This window comes from Odocoileus virginianus, chromosome 4, assembly GCF_023699985.2.
Source record: "Odocoileus virginianus isolate 20LAN1187 ecotype Illinois chromosome 4, Ovbor_1.2, whole genome shotgun sequence".
NCBI lineage: Eukaryota > Metazoa > Chordata > Mammalia > Artiodactyla > Cervidae > Odocoileus > Odocoileus virginianus.
Genome location: NC_069677.1, coordinates 12,244,309 through 12,263,298, shown reverse-complemented (window position 1 = coordinate 12,263,298; position 18,990 = coordinate 12,244,309). Strand labels below are relative to the sequence as shown.

General features: G+C 36.5%; 1 protein-coding gene across 9 annotated transcripts in view; it reads left to right on the top strand.

Annotated features, from left to right (window-relative positions):
* Positions 1-18,990, top strand: part of ZNF148 (zinc finger protein 148) — a 137,491-nt gene that overhangs the window by 92,164 nt on the left and 26,337 nt on the right. The window lies entirely within an intron of this gene.

Genomic DNA, 18,990 nt, shown 5'->3' with positions numbered 1-18,990 from the left:
GATAAATGAAAACAGTTAAATATTTTTATATGTTTTAATGCCTATTAGATTTTAATGATTTAATGATTCATTCAACAAACATTTATTGAGCTGGCAGTGTTTTTCAGATACTAGAAATAGAGGATAATAAATGGTAGCTTCCGTGGAGCTTGCATCCTTTTTTAAATTTTCACTAGAGTATAGTTGATTTACCATTTTGTGTTAGTTTCAAAGTGTGCAGCAAAGTGAATCAGCTATGCATATACATACATCCACTATTTTTTTAGATTCTTTTCCCATTATAGGCTATTACCAAGTATTGAGTAGATTTCCCTGTGCTATGCAGTAGGTTGTTATTAGCCATGTATTTTACATACAGTATATGTTTATGTCATTACCAGTCTCCCAGTTTGTCCCTGCCCTCCCCTATCCCCTGTTAGCCATAAGACTGTTTTCTACATCTGTGATTCCTGTTTTGTAAATAAGTTCATTATGATATTTGTCTTTTTATCTGGCTTCACTCAATGTGATAATCTCTAGGTCTACTCATGTTGCTGCAACTGACATTATTTTGTTCTTTTTTATGGCTGAGTAATATTCCATTGTCTATATGTGCCATCTTTATCCATTCTTCTGTTGGTGGACGTTTAGTATTGCTTCCATGTTCCGACTATTGTAAATAGTACTGCAGTGAACATTGGCTTGCGTGTATCTTTTCAAATTATATTTTTTTTCTAGTTTTGGTTTATAAAAACTAAAATAAAATATTATGATTTTTCTCTAGAAGTGGGATTGTTGGGTCATATGGTAGTTCTATCTTTAAAGGAATCTCCATACTGTTGTCCATAGTGGCCATACCCATTTACATTCCCACCAGCAGTGTAAGAGGGTTCTCTTTTCTCCATACCCTCTCCAGCATTTATTGTTTGTAGATTTTTTGATGGTGGCCATTTTGAAGAGTGTGAGGCAACACCTCATTGTAATTTTGATTTGCATTTCTCTGATAGCAATGTTGGAGTTTACATTCTAATGTGAGAGACACATATGTAAAGCCCACTGTAGTAAGTGTTGTAGAGTTTTGTACAAAATGCTGTTGTACCCTGAAGAAGAGCCAGATATGCTGCTTTTGAAGACTACATAGTGAAGGCAATAAAGAAAAACTGGGAGGCTCAGTTGAGAGAATGTGTTTGAGTCTGAAAAAAAGATTTTCAAAACATTACTTACCCTTATTGCACCCTATTATTTTCTATTCTGTTTTAGTAGCAAGTTCTTTTTTACAGTGCTGGTCACAATTTAGTGATACCAGTTTGGAAAAATAATTGTGTTGAGCCATGGGCTATCTTGAATTTCAACAGCTTATGTTGGTTAGTTCATATTGAGAATTTACTAAGACTAGACAATGGGCTAAATGTTAAATGTCTCACTTAGTCTTCATACTAATCTTGAAAGGGAGGCACTATTACTACCATTCCCGTTTTTTTAGATGAAGAAGCAGTAGGATGCGCACAGAAGTTAAGAAGCTTTCCTAAATTTATATAATCTAGTATATATATGGTGGAGCCAAGATTCTAGCTCAGGTTTCTGCAACTCCAGAGCACACATGTGAAATCACTTAACTGTGAAGAATGACCAGAAGCAGAATAATGTTGTTTGGCCTTTGGGAATTTTTCTTGCTCTACTACTAAGCCAGTTATGGCTTAGCCTTCCTGTGGGTTTAGTAACACTTAAAAGGGGTGGAAGCAAAGGCCGGAGTTCTCAAGGTACAAAAAAGAAGTGAAGTTGCTCAGTCATGTCCAACTCTTTGTGCCCTGTGGACTGTAGCCTACCAGGCTCCCTCTGTCCATGGAATTTTCTTGGCAAGAGTACTGGAGTGGGTTGCCATTTCCTTCTCCAGAGAATTTTCCCGACCCAGGGATCGAACACTGGTCTCCCACATTGCAGGCAGACACTTTACCATCTGAGCCACTTGGGAAGCATTCCAAGGTACAGAGATGACAGGGAATAGAGTGGAACCAGTCAAACCAGTCACTATGATTCTTTAACAGAGAAGTTTCTTTTGAAGAGAAATGCAGTTTTACTTCATTATCACCACCCCTAACCCCCCAAGTGGAACTGATGTAAAGGAAATAAATTTTCCTTTATTTCATTGTTCTTGATTCTTTTTGTGTACACTGTTCCTGAAGATAGTAAGATATTTTTGTCGTGTTACCAGGTTACTTATGAGCTGTACTGAGCTGGAAATATATGTATAAAACAACATAGATATTCTCCATCATTTATTATTTTGTTCTTAGAATTCTTTATTTCATATTTTAAAGGACTTTTATTTTTGGAGGGGATTGTGCCTAAAGTTTGCCAATGTCAAGACTTTCTCTGTAGGTCTTTATGTAGAAGAATGTACTGAAATAGTTAGCAGTAAAAAAGCTTTTGCATATATTGTTTATCCATTTTTAAATTGTCAAGAAAGTAATGTCACCTATCTGCTGAACCTTAAACGTTGTGTGGTGAGAAGAACTACCAGTTCTTACAGGCTTTGTTTTCCTTATAGCCTCCCTCATCCTTTTGGATCTCTTTATACTGTCACCTCCAGTCTCCCAGCCTCTGAGCCTATGTCTGTTCCATTTGCAAGATGGTTAAAAATCATTACCTGCTTGGCTGCTCTTGTTACCAATTAAGAAATCTTCTGTGGCTTTTAAAACCCAGAAACCTAGCTTAATTTGGTTTTCAAACTGAAAAAATTTAAACTCAGCCTGGACAGGTTATTATTACTTGACTGTTTGCTAGTTCGAACTGGCCTATGAAATACCATTTTAGGGTAGATTACCAACGCTGGTCCCTGAACATTTAATTAAAGCTCTGTTCTTTTAGCCTAAGGCACTGAAACTGTCAAAAAGTCAGATATCCTTGGGACTGCTAATTTTGGCAGTTATGGGAGATTTATATCTTTTGGAAGTGTATTACAGATTTTGTGGATATGGGAGATAAGGTGAGGATTTGAAGCCAAGGTTGAAGATAATAATCCTAATGATTGTTTTGGTTAGGGTCAGAATTACTGGTAAGGTATACACCAAAGGTAAACATTCATCACTGGGGGATTTACCTTGTGATCAGGTGCATGTATCTAAGGTGCTTTTTCCTTTGCATTTTCTAATGCATGTGTTCTTTCTCTCATCACTTTGTCACCATTTTAGTCTAAGGAAATTCCGTCTTATTGCCATGAGTAGGGTCTGGGGGTTTGAAGAATAAACAGCTTTAATTTTATATTAATTTTGTGAATTCCTTGAAGTAGTAAGCCACAGAATACTTACTCTAATATTCTGACTATTATAGCAGATTATGGCTATTTTCTATAGTTGTGGCAATTTTCATAATGCTTTTTATTTTATTAGTAAAAATGTTATAAAATAATGTCTATGTTTGGGTAAGTTTTTATAAAGTGATTTTCTTCCCAAAATAAAAGGGATTTTGAAAATAAACCAAATCATTTAGAATTATACATATTTATTAGGTTTCTTTTCTCACAAAATTCTTTTTTAAGGCTTTAGATCTTGAATGTATGCAGTTCTATAGATACAAATGTAGCAAGAAACACTGGAAAATCAGTCTTCTAAGTTGGCATTCTTAATATCTGAAAACATGCATTGATCTTCTTTTCCTCTCGACTGTGACTTTTATTCACAACCATGTTAAATAGCTGAATGACAATATTATTATTATTACTATTTTTAAAACCAGTTGGGCTCATGAGGTGGAGTCAGAGAGCATGTTGATTCACCCTTGACTAAGTTTGTTCAACACTTTGTATTTCCTTCAGTATGGTTCAACTATTGACAAAAATTAATTTACCGCTCATTATTTTGAAGCCTTAACTTACTGTTTATTAGCATAATAGAGAAGTTTATGAAAAGAAAATCTTACAGACCTAGTTAAACTCGTTATTTGTGGCAATGAAGGAACTGATGCTGTTTGGGATACTGAAAAGGTTGCATACAGTATGAGCTCCTGGCATTGTGATTGCTGAAGCCAGACAGCACTGGTGCAAACAGAGCTTGCCAAGAAAGATTAAGCAGGGAAGTGCAGATTGCTGTTACTGACATTCTCTAGTCTAACAAAGTTTTCAGAAGCCAGATTTTTTTTCTTTGCAAAACTGTTAATAATTCATACTAAATGATATGATAATATAAAACATAAAAGTTTTAAGACTAAATATCTCAGAATATGAAAAAAATCATACACACGCACATATGCATATATGTATAAAAACTATACCATAAGTTTTTAAAAGTATTTTGTTTGGGGGGATAGGAGAAGTCATCCAGAAGTTAACTCCATTTAAAATACCTTAGAACTGAAATATAAAGAATCAGAGGATTTATAATGAAAGTTGCATCGTTTTCAGTTAATTATATGCATTTTGTGTGTGTGAGTGTTCTTCCCCTCAAATCCATATAAAATGTTCTTTGTCAGTTTATAGTGTCTGTAGTTAAAAGAAAAATGTTTACCATTTGTTTTGACAAGTTTCTAGTTTAACAAATTGGGAATCTCTTGAAGTAGTCTCATTCTTATTTATGTGTCATTATTGAATGGATGAACATGTGAATCACATGACTCACAATTTGACATATGCTATGCAAATAGTACCCGCCTGCCAATGCAGGAGATGTAAGAGAGGCAGGTTTGATCCCAGTGTCAGGAAGATCTCCTGGAGGAGGGCATGGCAACCCACTCCAGTATTCTTGCCTGGAGAATCCCATGGACGTAGAAGCCTGGGGTCACACAGAGTCAGACATTGACTGAAGCAATTTAGCACACATGCTTGCAAATAGTAGAGACAATGTGTCTTTTAGGAGTTCAGTTGAAATAGACCAATGAGGATATAGATTGGTGGCCCTGTGAGTTGGATTTAGTTCATGTGTTATATGTGAGTCAAGTGTCATCACAGGAACTATGAAGCAGAGCATGATGGTAGCTGGGACTGGGGGAAAAAAAATCTGGGATGTACTGAAGTTGGGAATCTTTGAGGAAGGATAGGTAGACAGATACACAGATAATTTGGAAACACAGAACAGCAAGTTAGAAATCACGTAGACAAGAAGCCCCTAGGATCATTGCAGATGCTGGATAATAGGAGAAGCAGTGTGTCAGATTTACTAGTTTAAAAGAACAAGGAAAAGGAGGTACTTTAAGATGGTGACTTTCACTACTATCATAAACCTAATAAAACTGTCAGATTTATTGAGTACCTATTTTCTGCCAAACACTGTATTAAACTGTACATAAATTATCTCACTTTATCATCATAGCAGTTCTGTGAAGAGGGTACTATTCCTTTTTTTTAAACAGGTAAGGAAATATAGGTTAAGATGATTAAGAAATCTGCACCAGTGTATAAGTTCAGTTAATGACATAGTTCAGTCTTCAGAGTTCTTGCTCTTAACTGCTATGCTATTGAAAGAGTAAATCAAGCACCAGGAACAGTTTTAGTTCACAAAAATTTTGGTTTCAAACATGGAGGTTTTTATTGTTCAGGAAGGAGAAGAGCCATTCCTGGGCCTGGCCTTAGGGCTTGCAGCAAGGCAGTTGGGTATGTCTGAATGAGAAGAGTCTGGATGTAGGAGTAAGGACAAAGGCAAGATGAATAACATGTAAGGGGCCACTCTGAGTAGAGCAGAGAGGGTTAGACTGGAAAGCGTGATTTTAGAATTATGTTGTTAAGCCTGGATGCCAAGCAAAGCGGTGTCAGATTTATCCTGTAAGCATTATAAAAAACCAGTGCATTTAACTGCCATGTTGGAGGAGCCATTATTGTTTTATGAAGAAAACTAGAAATTTGACAAGTGTGTTACTTTTTTGTTAATTATGTATAACTAATATGAGAAATTATAGCTTAGATAATTGCACATTTATTAGTCAGGTTTACTTTTAGTATTAAAAAATAAATTTAAACAAAGAAGAATATTGTTAAACTTCATGAAATATAATATTACTTCAATTTTCACCAAGTCTATGAGAAGTAGGCAAATTTTGGAGACCACTGAGTATTACTGCAAAACAAAGAAAACTACTTTTGCTGGGCTTTAGAGCCTCTTTTTCTTTGAGCAGTTTAGGATGAGCTAATTTTTAGAAAAAGGGCTGAGAAAGGACTCCCAAAATTTAACTTCACACCTAGAACTTTCTAATTTTTTTTCCCCCATTTATTTTTATTAGTTGGAGGCTAATTACTTTACAGTATTGTAGTGGTTTTTGTCATACATTGACATGAATCAGCCATGGATTTACATGTATTCCCCATCCCGATCCCCCGTCCCACCTCCGTCTCTACCCGATCCCTCTGGGTCTTCCCAGTGCACCAGGCCCGAGCACTTGTCTCATGCATCCAACCTGGGCTGGTGATCTGTTTCACCCTAGATAATAATTTTTTAAATGTTACTTCTAACAGCAGTTTCTCATTTTTGATGTTTTGCTTTTTCTTTCTTTAACTATTTTCAATATGGTTAGTCTAGAACAAGATAAGTCTCTCTACTCTTTCTCTTATTGATTTCCCTTTACTTAATATGGCTTTTTCTCTGCCTCCTCCCTGTTCCTCAAATTATTTTGCATTCTTCAGAAGATGAAGCTTTAAGACAGTTGAGTCTGGATACAGTGTTTTACAAATACTTTGACATCGTATTCTTTTGGAAGAATACTTAATTACTTCCTTTAAATCAAACACCTGAAGACCTTAAGGATTCTCCAGTTTTGAAGCTGCCTTTTGAACAACAACTGCTTACTGTTCCAGAACCCGGTTGGGTAGATGTTAGACGACTACATTCATGACTTTCAAACCTTGAATTTGCTAAGTTTCAGATATCTGGATAGGCTGACAACACATTTAAAAAATTTGTTGATAAAGTTTTTTGTTTCACTGACTGACTTTGAATGACACTTAGGCCTAGAATTCATATATTTTAGTATTATATTTTTTATTTGGGTCTTTTGGTGAAAGAGTGACTGACAAAATGTAATATTTGATATGGACTCAGTCATGGCAAAGAAATTGGGCTTAAAATATTTAGGGCAATCTAAATTTGCTTATCAAGGTCATTCATTTTTAATTTTTCTGGATACTTTTAAGATCTTCAGTTGTTGATCCAAAGAGTCTCTATTTTTTTAAAAAATGCCTGAAGTGTCATCATTTTCAGCCCCCATCTGAACTTTATGAAAGTGTCTTGATAGTTTTTGAAAGCAGCTACAATAATAATAATAGCTTCTGCATGTTTTGTAATTTGTTTTGCTCTTCTGTAGATCTTTTAGGGAGATGATGCTGTTATGAAAAATGGAGTCATAGGACTGACATACTAATGTAGTACTAGATAGTTACTTACTGATATATCCAACTCCTCCCAGCGCTGCCTTTATGCTGTTTGCTTTATTAGTTGTTGACATGTTGACAGAAGTACTTCTTTCTCTTTATTTCCTGCTTGGCTACGTTAAGAGGCTGATAGACAAATTAAGCTTATTGACCCCCCACCCCCGACCTGTCCTGGTATATTTTCATCCGTCTGTAAATTCTTTTACAAGGCCTAATTGATTCTTTACCTACATTTCATTAACTATTTTGACTTACTTTCTAAATATATTTAAAGAATTAATGCTTTTAGTATGCTTTTTTAATTATTCTAGAAAATGTATTCAGTCAGCTCTTAACTACCTTAGGGAATTGATCAGATTGTACATTATTTACTTAAAAATTAAAAAGACAAATGCAGCTGTGAAAAAATTATTATCAGCACAAAAAGAGTGACATATTTATTGCTCTTGTTTGAATGACAGGTGTTCTATATAGGCTTGTTGTGCTTATATAATTGAGATACTCTATTCGTCCTCAAAAATCAGTTGGATATATTCTTGCCTACTTCATCTAGCTTTTAGTTCTTTATAGTTGGGTAGAGGAGAGGGACATAGAGTCTGATCAGCTGAAACTCGAGGGTCTTAAGGTCTAACTTTATTCCCATAGAAAATATCCCTGTTCTTAAGGTGCTTTATTTTTTATATGAGAATTGGGGAAAAAGGACAATGGACTCATGGAACCTGGAACTGAAAGGTACTTTAAATTGTTAGGGTTCAGTGACAAATGCAAGAGTTTTCCTTATGTCAAAGCCATGGACATAAATATTAGGGACTGGCCAGGAGACACTTGAGGGGCTGCTGTTAATGGGAGGAGAAGCTAAGAAAGGGTGGAGAAGAGAATGATTGTTGTGGGGAGTGTTGGTGACCACCTACCAAAAGTATTGCTTGATGCTCTGCTTAATCACTGAGAGTTCTAGATTATTGAGTGGGAGAATTTGCTTAGTGGCTCAGTAATATTACCTAGACTTTTTTTGATGTTAAAAAGAAAAAGATTGCCTCCAAGAGATAGACAATAACAAAAACTCTTTTAGCAGAATAATGTCTTTTGGGGTCATTTCTCCCCTTGTATTTCATGTGGTATTTTCTGTTTCTAAGCTATTGCATTTGTATTGTTTTATGTTTTGGATGACAGTTCTTGAGCTGTAAATAAGTCCCTGAATATTTTGTATAAAGTTTGCATTAAATTATTAACTGTGATGAGTTGAGAGTTGAAACTACTGCTCTCTAACAGTCCTGATTTATTTGCTTAGTAGTGTTTTGTTGTTGTTGTTATTCAGTTGCTCAGTCGTCTCCGACTCTTTGTGACCCTTAGGACTGCAGCACGCCAAGCTTGCCTGTCCTTCACCATCTCCCGAAGCTCATTCAGGCTCATGTCTGTCGAGTTGGTGATGCCATCCTACCATCTCATCCTCTGTCGTCCCCTTCTCCTCCTGCCTTCAGTCTTGCCCAGCATAAGGGTCTTTTCCAATGAGCCAGTTCTTCACATCAGGTGGCCAAAGTATTGGCGCTTCAGCATCAGTCCTTCCAATGAATAGTCAGGACTGATTTCCTTTAGGATGGACTGGTTGGATCTCCTTGCAGTCCGAGGGACTTTCAAGAGTCTTCTGCAACACCACAGTTCAAAAGCATCACTTCTTTAGCACTCCACCTTCTTTATGGTTAACTCTCACATCCATACATGACTACTGGAAACACCATAGTTTTGACTGTACAGACCTTTGTTGACAGAGTAATGTCTCTGCTTTTTTAATGTCCTGTCTAGGTTTGTCATAGCTTTTCTTGCAGGGAGCAAGCATCTTTTAATTCATGGCTGCAGTCTCGATCTGCAGTGATTTTGGAGCCCCAAAAAATAAAGTCTGTCTGTTTCCATTGTTTCCCCATCTGTTTGCCATGAAGTGATGGGACCAGATGCCATGATCTGACTTTTTTGAATGTTAAGTTTTAAGCCAACATTTTCACTCTGCTCTTTCACTTTCATCAAGAAGCTCTTTAGTTCCTCTTTGATTTCTGCCATAAGGGTGGTGTCATCTGTATATCTGAGGTGATTGATATTTCTCTCCACAATCTTGATTCCATCTTGTGCTCCATCCAGTCCAGCGTTTCTCATGATGTCCTCTGCATATAAGTTAAATAAGCAGGGTGACAATATACAGCCTTGATGTACTCCTTTCCCAGTTTGGAACCAGTCTGTTGTTCCATATCTGGTTCTAACTGTTGCTTCTTGACTTCCATACAGGTTTCTCAGGAGGCAGGTAAGGTGGTCTGGTGTTCTCATCTCTTTAAGAATTTTCCACAGTTTGTTGTGATCCACACAGTCAAAGCCTTTAGTGTAGTCAATAAAGCAGAAGTAGATGTTTTTCTAAAATTCTTTTGCTTTTTGTATGATCCATCAGATGTTGGCCATTTGATCTCTAGCTCCTCTGCCTTTTCTAAATCCAGCTTGAATTTCTGGAAGTTCATGTACTGTTGAAACCTAACTTGGAAAATTTTGAGCATTATTTTGCTAGTATGTGAAATGAATGCAATTGTGCAATAGTTTGCCGAGAAGGCAATGGCACCCCACTCCAGTACTCTTACCTGGAGAATCCCAGCGATGGTGGGGCCTGGTGGGCTGCTGTCTGTGGGGTCGCACAGAGTCGGACACGACTGAAGCAACTTAGCAGCAGCAGCAGTGCAGTAGTTTGAGCATTCTTTGGCATTGCCTTTCTTTGGGATTGGATGAAACCTGACCTTTTCCAGTCCTGGGGCCTCTGCTGAGTTTTCCAAATTTGCTGGCATGCTGAGTGCAGCGCTTTCACAGCATCATCTTTTAGGATTTGAAAAAGATCAGCTGGAATTCCATCACCTCCACTGGCTTTGTTCATAGTGATGCTTCCTAAAGCCCACTTGACTTTGCACTCCAGGGTGTCTGGCTCTAGGTTGATCACACCATTGTGGTTATCTGGGTCATGAAGATCTTTTTAGTATAGTTCTTCGACGTATTCTTGCCACCTCTTCTTAATATCTTCTGCTTCTGTTAGGTCCATACCGTTTCTGTACTTTATTGAACCCATCTTTGCATGAAATGTTCCCTTGGTATCTCTAATTTCCTTGAAGAGATCTCTGGTCTTTCCCATTTTGTTGTTTTCTTCCATTTCTTTGCACTGATCACTGAGGAAGGCTTTCTTACGTCTCCCTGCTATTCTTTGGAACTCTGCATTCAGTTGGGTATATCTTTCCTTTTCTCCTTTGCCTTTTGTTTCTCTTCTTTTCTCACTGTTTGTAAGTCCTCATCAGACAACCATTTTGCCTTTTTGCATTTCTTTTTCTTGGGGTTGGTTTTGATCACCACCTCCTGTACAGTGTTATGAGCCCCGTCCATAGTTCTTCAAACATTCTGTATATTAGATCTGATCCCTTGAATCTATAATGTCACTTCTACTGTATAATCATAAGGGATTTGATTAGGTCATACCTGAATGGTCTACTGGTGGTACTCCCTGCTTTCTTCAATTTAAGTCCGAATTTTGCAATAAGGAGCTCATGATCTGAGCCACAGTCAGCTCCCAGTCTTGTTTTTGCTGCCTGTACAGAACTTCTCCATCTTTGGACCACATGGTGATGTCCATATGTAGAGTCGTTTCTTGTGTTGTTGGAAGAGGGTGTTTGCTATGAGCAGTGAGTTCTCTTGGCAAAACTCTGTTAGCCTTTGCCCTGCTTCATTTTGTACTCCAAGACCAAACTTGCCAATTACTCCAGGTATCTCTTGCAGTGCTTGGGTTTTAGATGAATTAATTAGCTATTAAAATTTTTTTCCACTGCAGAAAAGTAACTTCTGAAACAAATCCCAGTCTTTCTTTTTTTCCTTAAATGAAAAAAATTGCTTTTGTAACGAGACATGTTAGTGATCCCACTATCTTACTGTAGCAGATGATGAGAGTCTGAACTAATGAACAAAACATTAATACAGTGGGACATTAGAAGTCTAATGAAATAACTTTGAAAGACATTTTAAAGGAAGAACAAATACAGATGAAGTTTAATAACAATTTAAATGGAAGGAACTAAAGGAGCAAGACTTTTTAAGCTTTTATTGTGGAAGCTTCGTTTTCAAACAAAATCTTGCATGAAGCAGCGTCAGTAGTCAAGGCAGATAATTTCGGGTGGTTTCCTTGACTCTTGATAAGTTGACAGATGTTTCCAGTACTACTTAGTTGTTATTTATTCAAGGAGACAGTGCCATATTTCAAATGACTAAAGAATTAGCCTCTCTGGAACAACATAGTCAAGAATATTATTTAAATGGAATTATATACACTTGGCTGAATTGCATGGTATGTAAATTAAATTTCAGAGCTTTTTTAAAAAAAGTACATGAGAAAACATATTTCAATGTAAGTGCAATGTGAACTGCACCAAGATGCGTTGTTACAACTAATGGTGGGAGAAATAAGTGTGGAGCAGAAAGAAGTTTGGTTGCCCTTATTTACAAAACTTGAGAAAATGTGTAGCATTTAAAGCTTATGGCTATTCATTATATGATCAGACTTTGGTGGAAAATATTTGAATATATTATGTGTCATTGAGCTAGTAGATCAAGAGCAAACTTCATTTGCTCTGGTGAACTTCTGGTGGAAGTTTTGTCTTAAATAGAAACTGAATATCCTGACTCTTCTACTGTACAACTATTTAATATCTTAAAATTGGTAAAGTTTTATTGGAAGTGTTTGCGTGTAGGGCCAAGGTTAGATTTTTTTGTGGGGGCGAGGTGAGAACAACCACTCTCTACCACTATTATTTGAATATTGAAGAATGACTTTGGAAAATTAGCTTTTGCTGAAGATGTGAAAATTCAACCTACAAGGGGAAAACAGTACTTAACAGTGAGGCTTCTACTGTGGTAAAGTCATCTTGATAGCTGTTAATGTTGAATCACAAAATGCTGCTTTATATACTTACCATGTTGTTACAAATTACAGGAAGTACAATCTCTGTTCCCACACAAGTATGGGGCAGGTATTTTCCAAGTTCAAGCTACATTCTGATCAGTTTTTGTACCTTTTTACGAATGCAAGGAAATTTCCATATTTCAAAACTAAATTGTAACTCTACCTAATCTTCAGTTGGAAATAATTAATCTATGATGTGATAGTATGCTAAAAAGACAAATAATTAAGGAAAGAGTCTAATAGAATTCTGTATATCCCTTCCAAATGTTGAATAATTCTTGAAATTACATTTTCCTGGATATCAGTGCCTATCTTTGTGACAAAACAATTTCAAAGAATTCTTGTAAAGTTTCATTGCAAATTAGCATTAGCAAATAAACACTTGCAATTGACTTTGATGACAGGGTGTACTAACTTTGAATCCCAATTCAGCAAAATGCAACCCTCTCATATAAAAAAGGTTTCCAGTCTTCTCATTAGTACATCTGCATGATGAAAAATTACATTCTGTCATCATCATCATCATCATTCTGTTTTGAATTTCAGCAGTAAAATATATGGACTTTTTTTGCCCTCTTATTATATGAGTATGTATACACTGTCCTTGATTTTACCTTTCTGCTCACAAAGCCTAATACATTTACCATTTGCCCTTTTAGAGCAAGTTTCCTGATCTCCGTCACTGTTTATTCCTTGACCTACTCGTTCTTAGGCTTCTGCTTTGTTGGCCATCTTGTCATTCATTCTTCATTACTGTTAGTCATGTTTTAGACTGTTGGATACTAAACCTCAGTCTCCTCATGATTTCAGTTTCTCATTTTCGAAGCATTACTTCCTGCTCATCCCTTCTAGTACTTCAGTTTCAACAATTTTTTTGTCTCCACTAGCTCCTACAGTCTGGGTCTTCTGTGGTGCCTCAGACAGTAAACATTCTGCCTTCAATACAGGAGACCCAAATTCAATCCCTGTCGGGCACGGCTGAGCAATTATTACACAGCTTCTACAGTCCAGTGATTCTACCTCCTTTTTACTATCCCTTGTTTCCCTCATATCTTCATTACTTTTTTTTACACAGTGTAAATCCTGTCATCATTTTTTTAAATCACTCTTTTGCTTATGCTCGAACCTCTTGTGCTGTCTCGTACATAGTACTCGCTTTGCTGAATTACAGCTTTGGTGGGAAGTTTATTTTTTTTCAAGTTATTATATTTATAGAGTTCAATAGATCGATCTTTTACTTCCAACAGGGTATAATTGAGATATAATTGACATGTAATACTGTATAAGTTTAAGATGTACACCATAATGATTTGACATGCATGCATCATGAAATGATGACGACAGTGTTTAGTGAGCATCTATCAACTCATGTAGATACAAAGTAAAAGGAAAAGAAAAAGGGTTTCCTTGTGATGAGAACTTTTAGCATTTACTCTTCTAGCAACTTTCTTGTATAACATATAGCAGTGTTAATTATTATTGTGTTGTACCCCTGTATCCCTAATATTTATAACTAAAAAGTTGTACCTTTTTACCACTTTCAGTGGCATACAAAGATACTACATTAGTATTGACTACACTCATATACATTTAATCCTTATGACTCATTTATTTTGTAACTGGAAGTTTGTTCCTGTTAATTTTCCTCACCTTTTAAATTCATTCTCCACCCATGCCACTCTCTGGCAGCCACCTGTTTTTTCTTTGTCTGTGACTGTTTCTGTTGACTATGTTTGTTCATTTCTTTTGTTTCTTAGATTCCACATATAAGTGAAATCATATAGTATTTGTCTTTCTGTGACATATTTCACTCTGCCAGGGTTTTTTTTTTTTTTTTTTTTTTTTGGTGGCTAAGTGATACTCCAGTGTATCTATCTAGGAATCTTCTTTTTACAGTAATCTATGGATGGGCACTTAGGTTACTTCACTGTCTTGGCTATTATGATTAATGCTGCACTGAATGTAGGGTTGCATATATCTTTTAAAAATATTAGTGTTTTCCTTTCCTTTGGAAAGATAGCCAGTAGTAGAATTTCTGGGTCATATTGTAGTTCTAATTTTAACTTTCTGAGGAACCTTCATACTCTTTCTTGTAGTAACTACCAATTTACAGTAACTGTACCAAGGGTGCACAAAAATTCCCTTTTCATCATATCCTCACCAATACTTAACTAGCTCGTGTCCTCTTGATAATACCCATTCTGACAGTTGTGCGGTGATACCTCTTTGTGGTTTTAATTTGCATTTCCCTGATGATTAGTGGTGATTAGTGGCCTTTTCATTTTGTTGATCGTTTCCTTTGTTGTACAAAAACTTTTTAATTTGATGTATTGTGTCTTTCCAATGGGAAAGACACTCGAAGGTGGACCCAGGGCTTGGTTGAAACAAACAGAGAAAATACCTACCATGGAAAGGCACCGGTGGGGGCGGATTTGGTTTTTCCCGAGAAATACCCAGGGCTCAGTTGAAAGACACCAAGGTGGCTCCTTTGTAGAAAGATGTAAGGAATGGAGCTTATACTTGCAAGTACTTAGTTAACTGGAGAAATTAAATCTTGCCCTAAATATTGAGGGGGCTCTTTAATGCATATGCAGTTAAAAATTAAAAGCTGGCTTGGTAAAATCTTAAGCAAGGCCTTCTAGGGGGAAGCTCAGATTTCTCTGTCTTTGAGTTGTAAAAGTCCCATCTGCTCTTCCTAGGTTGTTCTATTGTGTTTGTTTGTTTATATTAGGACTTCCCAAGCGGTGCATTGGTGAAGAATCTGCCTGCAATGTGGGAGACCCAGTGGGAATCCCCTGGAGAAAAGGGAATGCCAGCCCACTCCAGTTTTCTTGACTGGAGAATTCCATGAACAGAGGAGCCTGGCAGGCTACAGTCCATGGGATCGCAGAGTCGGACAGAACTGAGTGACTAACACTACTACTAGTCCCATTTGAAAAATGTAGTTTTTCCATCTCTAGAAAAAAAACAGAAAGCTGTGCTGAATTAGGTGCACTTTAAATTTTCAGTGGGCCCTTAATGCCTACTGAAATTTATTTCTTTTAGTCTATTCGTTCTACCACTCATCTAGATGGGGTCCATTTTTAAGCTCATAGACCAGTTCCTGCTGCCTGTTACTGTAATTAAAATTTTACTGGAATATTGCCATACCCATTCCTTTATCCAATGGCTGTGGCCATTTTCTCTCTAACAGCCAAGTTGAGTAATCGTAAAAAAGATTATATGATCCTCAAAATCTAAAATATTTATTGTTCAATTTCTTACAGCTTTATGCTTGCCAATCTTTCCCCAGCATATTTTTACTTTCTCCTTTCTATAATTCTCCATTTTCTCCTACTTTTCTCACATCAGCTGATTACTTGCTTTTTATTTAAATGAGAAAATCGAAATAATCAGAGAACATTAATAAATTTCTAGTATTGTATCCATTTATTAGTCAGAAAGTTTTGATCTTTTGGAGGAAGATAGGTTGCTAGTGATTTATTTTATTTTGCAAAGTAGCTGAAGATTTTCCAGTATTTTGTGTAGAGATACATGTGTTCAGTGTTATGTTCAGTTTTATGTTCAGTGTTAGCTTCATATTTCTAGCTTTTGTAAAATAAAGAGTAAAATGGTAATGAATTTACATTAATGTAAGTATTTTCTGAAATATGCAGAAATCCAAAAACAAAAATTTGCCAAAAATATTAGACTTTATTTTTCTGCCGTATTGAGCATAAGTTTTATTAATAGTATATATTTCAAAGAACAGTGTGAATGTTTTTACATTTAGTAGATAATAAACTATTCCTACCTAACATCTGTTATCTAAAAAAATTGATTAAACTGTTTCACATAAATCAGTGTTAGTACCAACCTGAAGCACCAACATAATTTAAGTGGAAGATATGGAAGATAATTTATATGGAAGATAGATAACCTTTTTAGAAAATATTTTTAGTGCGTGACTTATATAGGATGTAATTTGTCAAATTTGTGCTCTGCTTGCAACAGTTAAGATGCTACTACCACATTATGTGTTAAGTTAATGATGCATTCTCAATTAGCAATAACCCTCATTCATAATGCATAATCTAAAAGTCCATAATGAACTTCATAGAGACCTGATAATATCAGAGAGAATGGGTTATATAAAAATTTAGAACTTATGTTGTGAAAGTATATAGTTGTTGGCACTAAGTATTAAATTTTAGCTATAAAAATAATTCTTTGGTTTGATATAAAAAACCCAGGCTCAGGTTGGCTTTCCACTTGGGGATTTAGGTTATCATCCTCCTGAGAATGTGCTGAGAAAGAGGGTGAACTCTCTTTAAAAGAAGAAATCATCCAGAGCTTGTACAACTTTTTACATACAGTATTTTGCATTCAGTCAAAAATTACAGCACATGCCAGATGATAGGTTGGAATCACAGAAAGGCAAGAGGAAAAAAAGATAATGAAAAAAATCTCTAAGGTGATCCAGATTTAGAAGTATCAGAGAAGGGCTTTAAAACTTAAACTGTGACTAATATGTTTTAAAAAATAATAGAAGAGGCATAGGAAATAGAGAAAAAGATAGAAGATTTTACTAAAGAATTATAAACTGTGAAAAAGAAGCAAAGGAAAATTCTAGAACTGAAAAATGCAGTAATTGATATAGAGAACATAGCACATAGGTTTAATGGAATAATAGAGGCAGTAAAAGAGAAGGTTAGTGAAATGGAAGACATCAGTAGAAAATATAGAAAAAAATGAAAAAGACTTGTGGGATATAATCTTTCTTAACTGGAATATAGATTGTGTTAGTCATAATAGCAAATTTAAAAATGGGTTCATTAAGACCTTTTGTTCCTTATAGACACCATTAGGAAAGTGAAAATAAGTCTGATAACTATGTACAGAATTCCTACTGATCTATTAAGAAAAAGCTAGTAGAAAAGAGTGCAGAGTGCTTGAATAGATACTTTATATACCAAAAAAGGATACCTAAGTGATCAAGACACATATGAAAGGGTACTCAGTTTCATTGCTGCTGCTAAGTCACTTCAGTTGTGTCCGACTCTGTGCGACCCCAGAGACGTCAGCCCACCAGGCTCCCCCGTCCCTGGGATTCTCCAGGCAAGAACACTGGAGTGGGTTGCCATTTCCTTCTCCAGTGCAGGAAAGTGAAGAGTGAAAGTGAAGCCGCTCAGTCGTGTGCAACTCTTAGCGACCCCATGGATGCAGCCCACCAGGCTTCTCTGTCTATGGGATTCTCCAGGCAAGAGTAGTGGAGTGGGGTGCCATAGTTTCATTAGCCACCAGCAAAATTACTTAAGATTACAATTTGATACCACTTGCATATACTTCAGAATGGTTAAAATGAAATATACAGGTGGTACAAAGTACAGCAGACCCTCTGTATCTGCAGTTCTGCATCCATGGATACAGCCAACCAGAGATCAGAAATATTACATGATCTGCAGTTGATTGAAATTTGGCCTCTGGGGGATTTTGGTATCCACGGGGATTCCTGGGTACAAGGGACTACTTGGTTACTGGATACTAAGGGATGACTGTACTTTAAAGGTTGTGGAGCTTTATACAATTGGAGCTCGAATATTATGCTGGTGGGTATGTAAGTTGACACATCGAATTTTAGTAAACAGTATCTACCAAGGCTGCACATGCACGAACTCCTTGATATCTCATTTTCACTTGTAGTTTAACGCCTATATAGTGTGTGTGTGTGTGTATATATATATATTCACCAAGAGACATGTAACAGAATGTTAAGCCAGCAATGTTATGAATAGCCCTAAACTGGGAACAACCCAGATTTCCATCAAGAGTTAAATAAATTGTAGTACATTTGTATGAGAATGCTAGACACAGCATTATAGATAAATCTTAAAACCATAACATTGACTGAAAGAAGCCAGACACAAAAGAATACATACTGTATGACTCCCTTTGTGTGAAGTCCATAAACAAGGCAAAATGTATTATCTGTTAGAAATCAACATAGTAATTACTAATGGAGAAGGAGTAGGAGTGCCTCTTCAGGGCCTGTAACTTTTAAGTTCTATTTCTTGTTTGGGATGCCTGTTACACAGGTGTGTTCACTCTGAGAAAATTCATCAGACTGCATTTTTACTTGGTGTACTTTGGTGTAGGTTATATTGCATTTCAAGAAATTTGTTTTTAAAATATGTTGAGGGTACCTTCTATGTATTTTTTAAATATGCTTTAAAATTTCCATAATAGGTAGTTCAATTCAGTTCAGTCATTCAGTCGTGTCTGACTCTTTGCGACCCCATGAATCACAGCACTCCAGGCCTCCCTGTCCATCACCAACTCCCGGAGTTTACTCAAACTCACACCCATCGAGTTGGTATTGCCATCCAGCCATCTCATCCTCTGTCGTCCCCTTCTCCTCCTGCCCTCAGTCTTTCCCAGCATCAGGGTCTTTTCCAGTGAGTAAACTCTTCTCAGGAGGTGGCCAAAGTATTGGAGTTTCAGCCTCAACATCAGTCCTGCCAATGAACACCCAGGACTGATCTCCTTTAGGATGGACTGGTTGGATCTCCTTGCAGTCCAAGGGACTCTCAAGAGTCTTCTCCAACACCACAGTTCAAAAGCATCAATTTTTTTGGTGCTCAGCTTTCTTCATAGTCCAACTCTCACATCCATACATGATCACTGGAAAAACCATAACCTTGACCAGACGGACTTT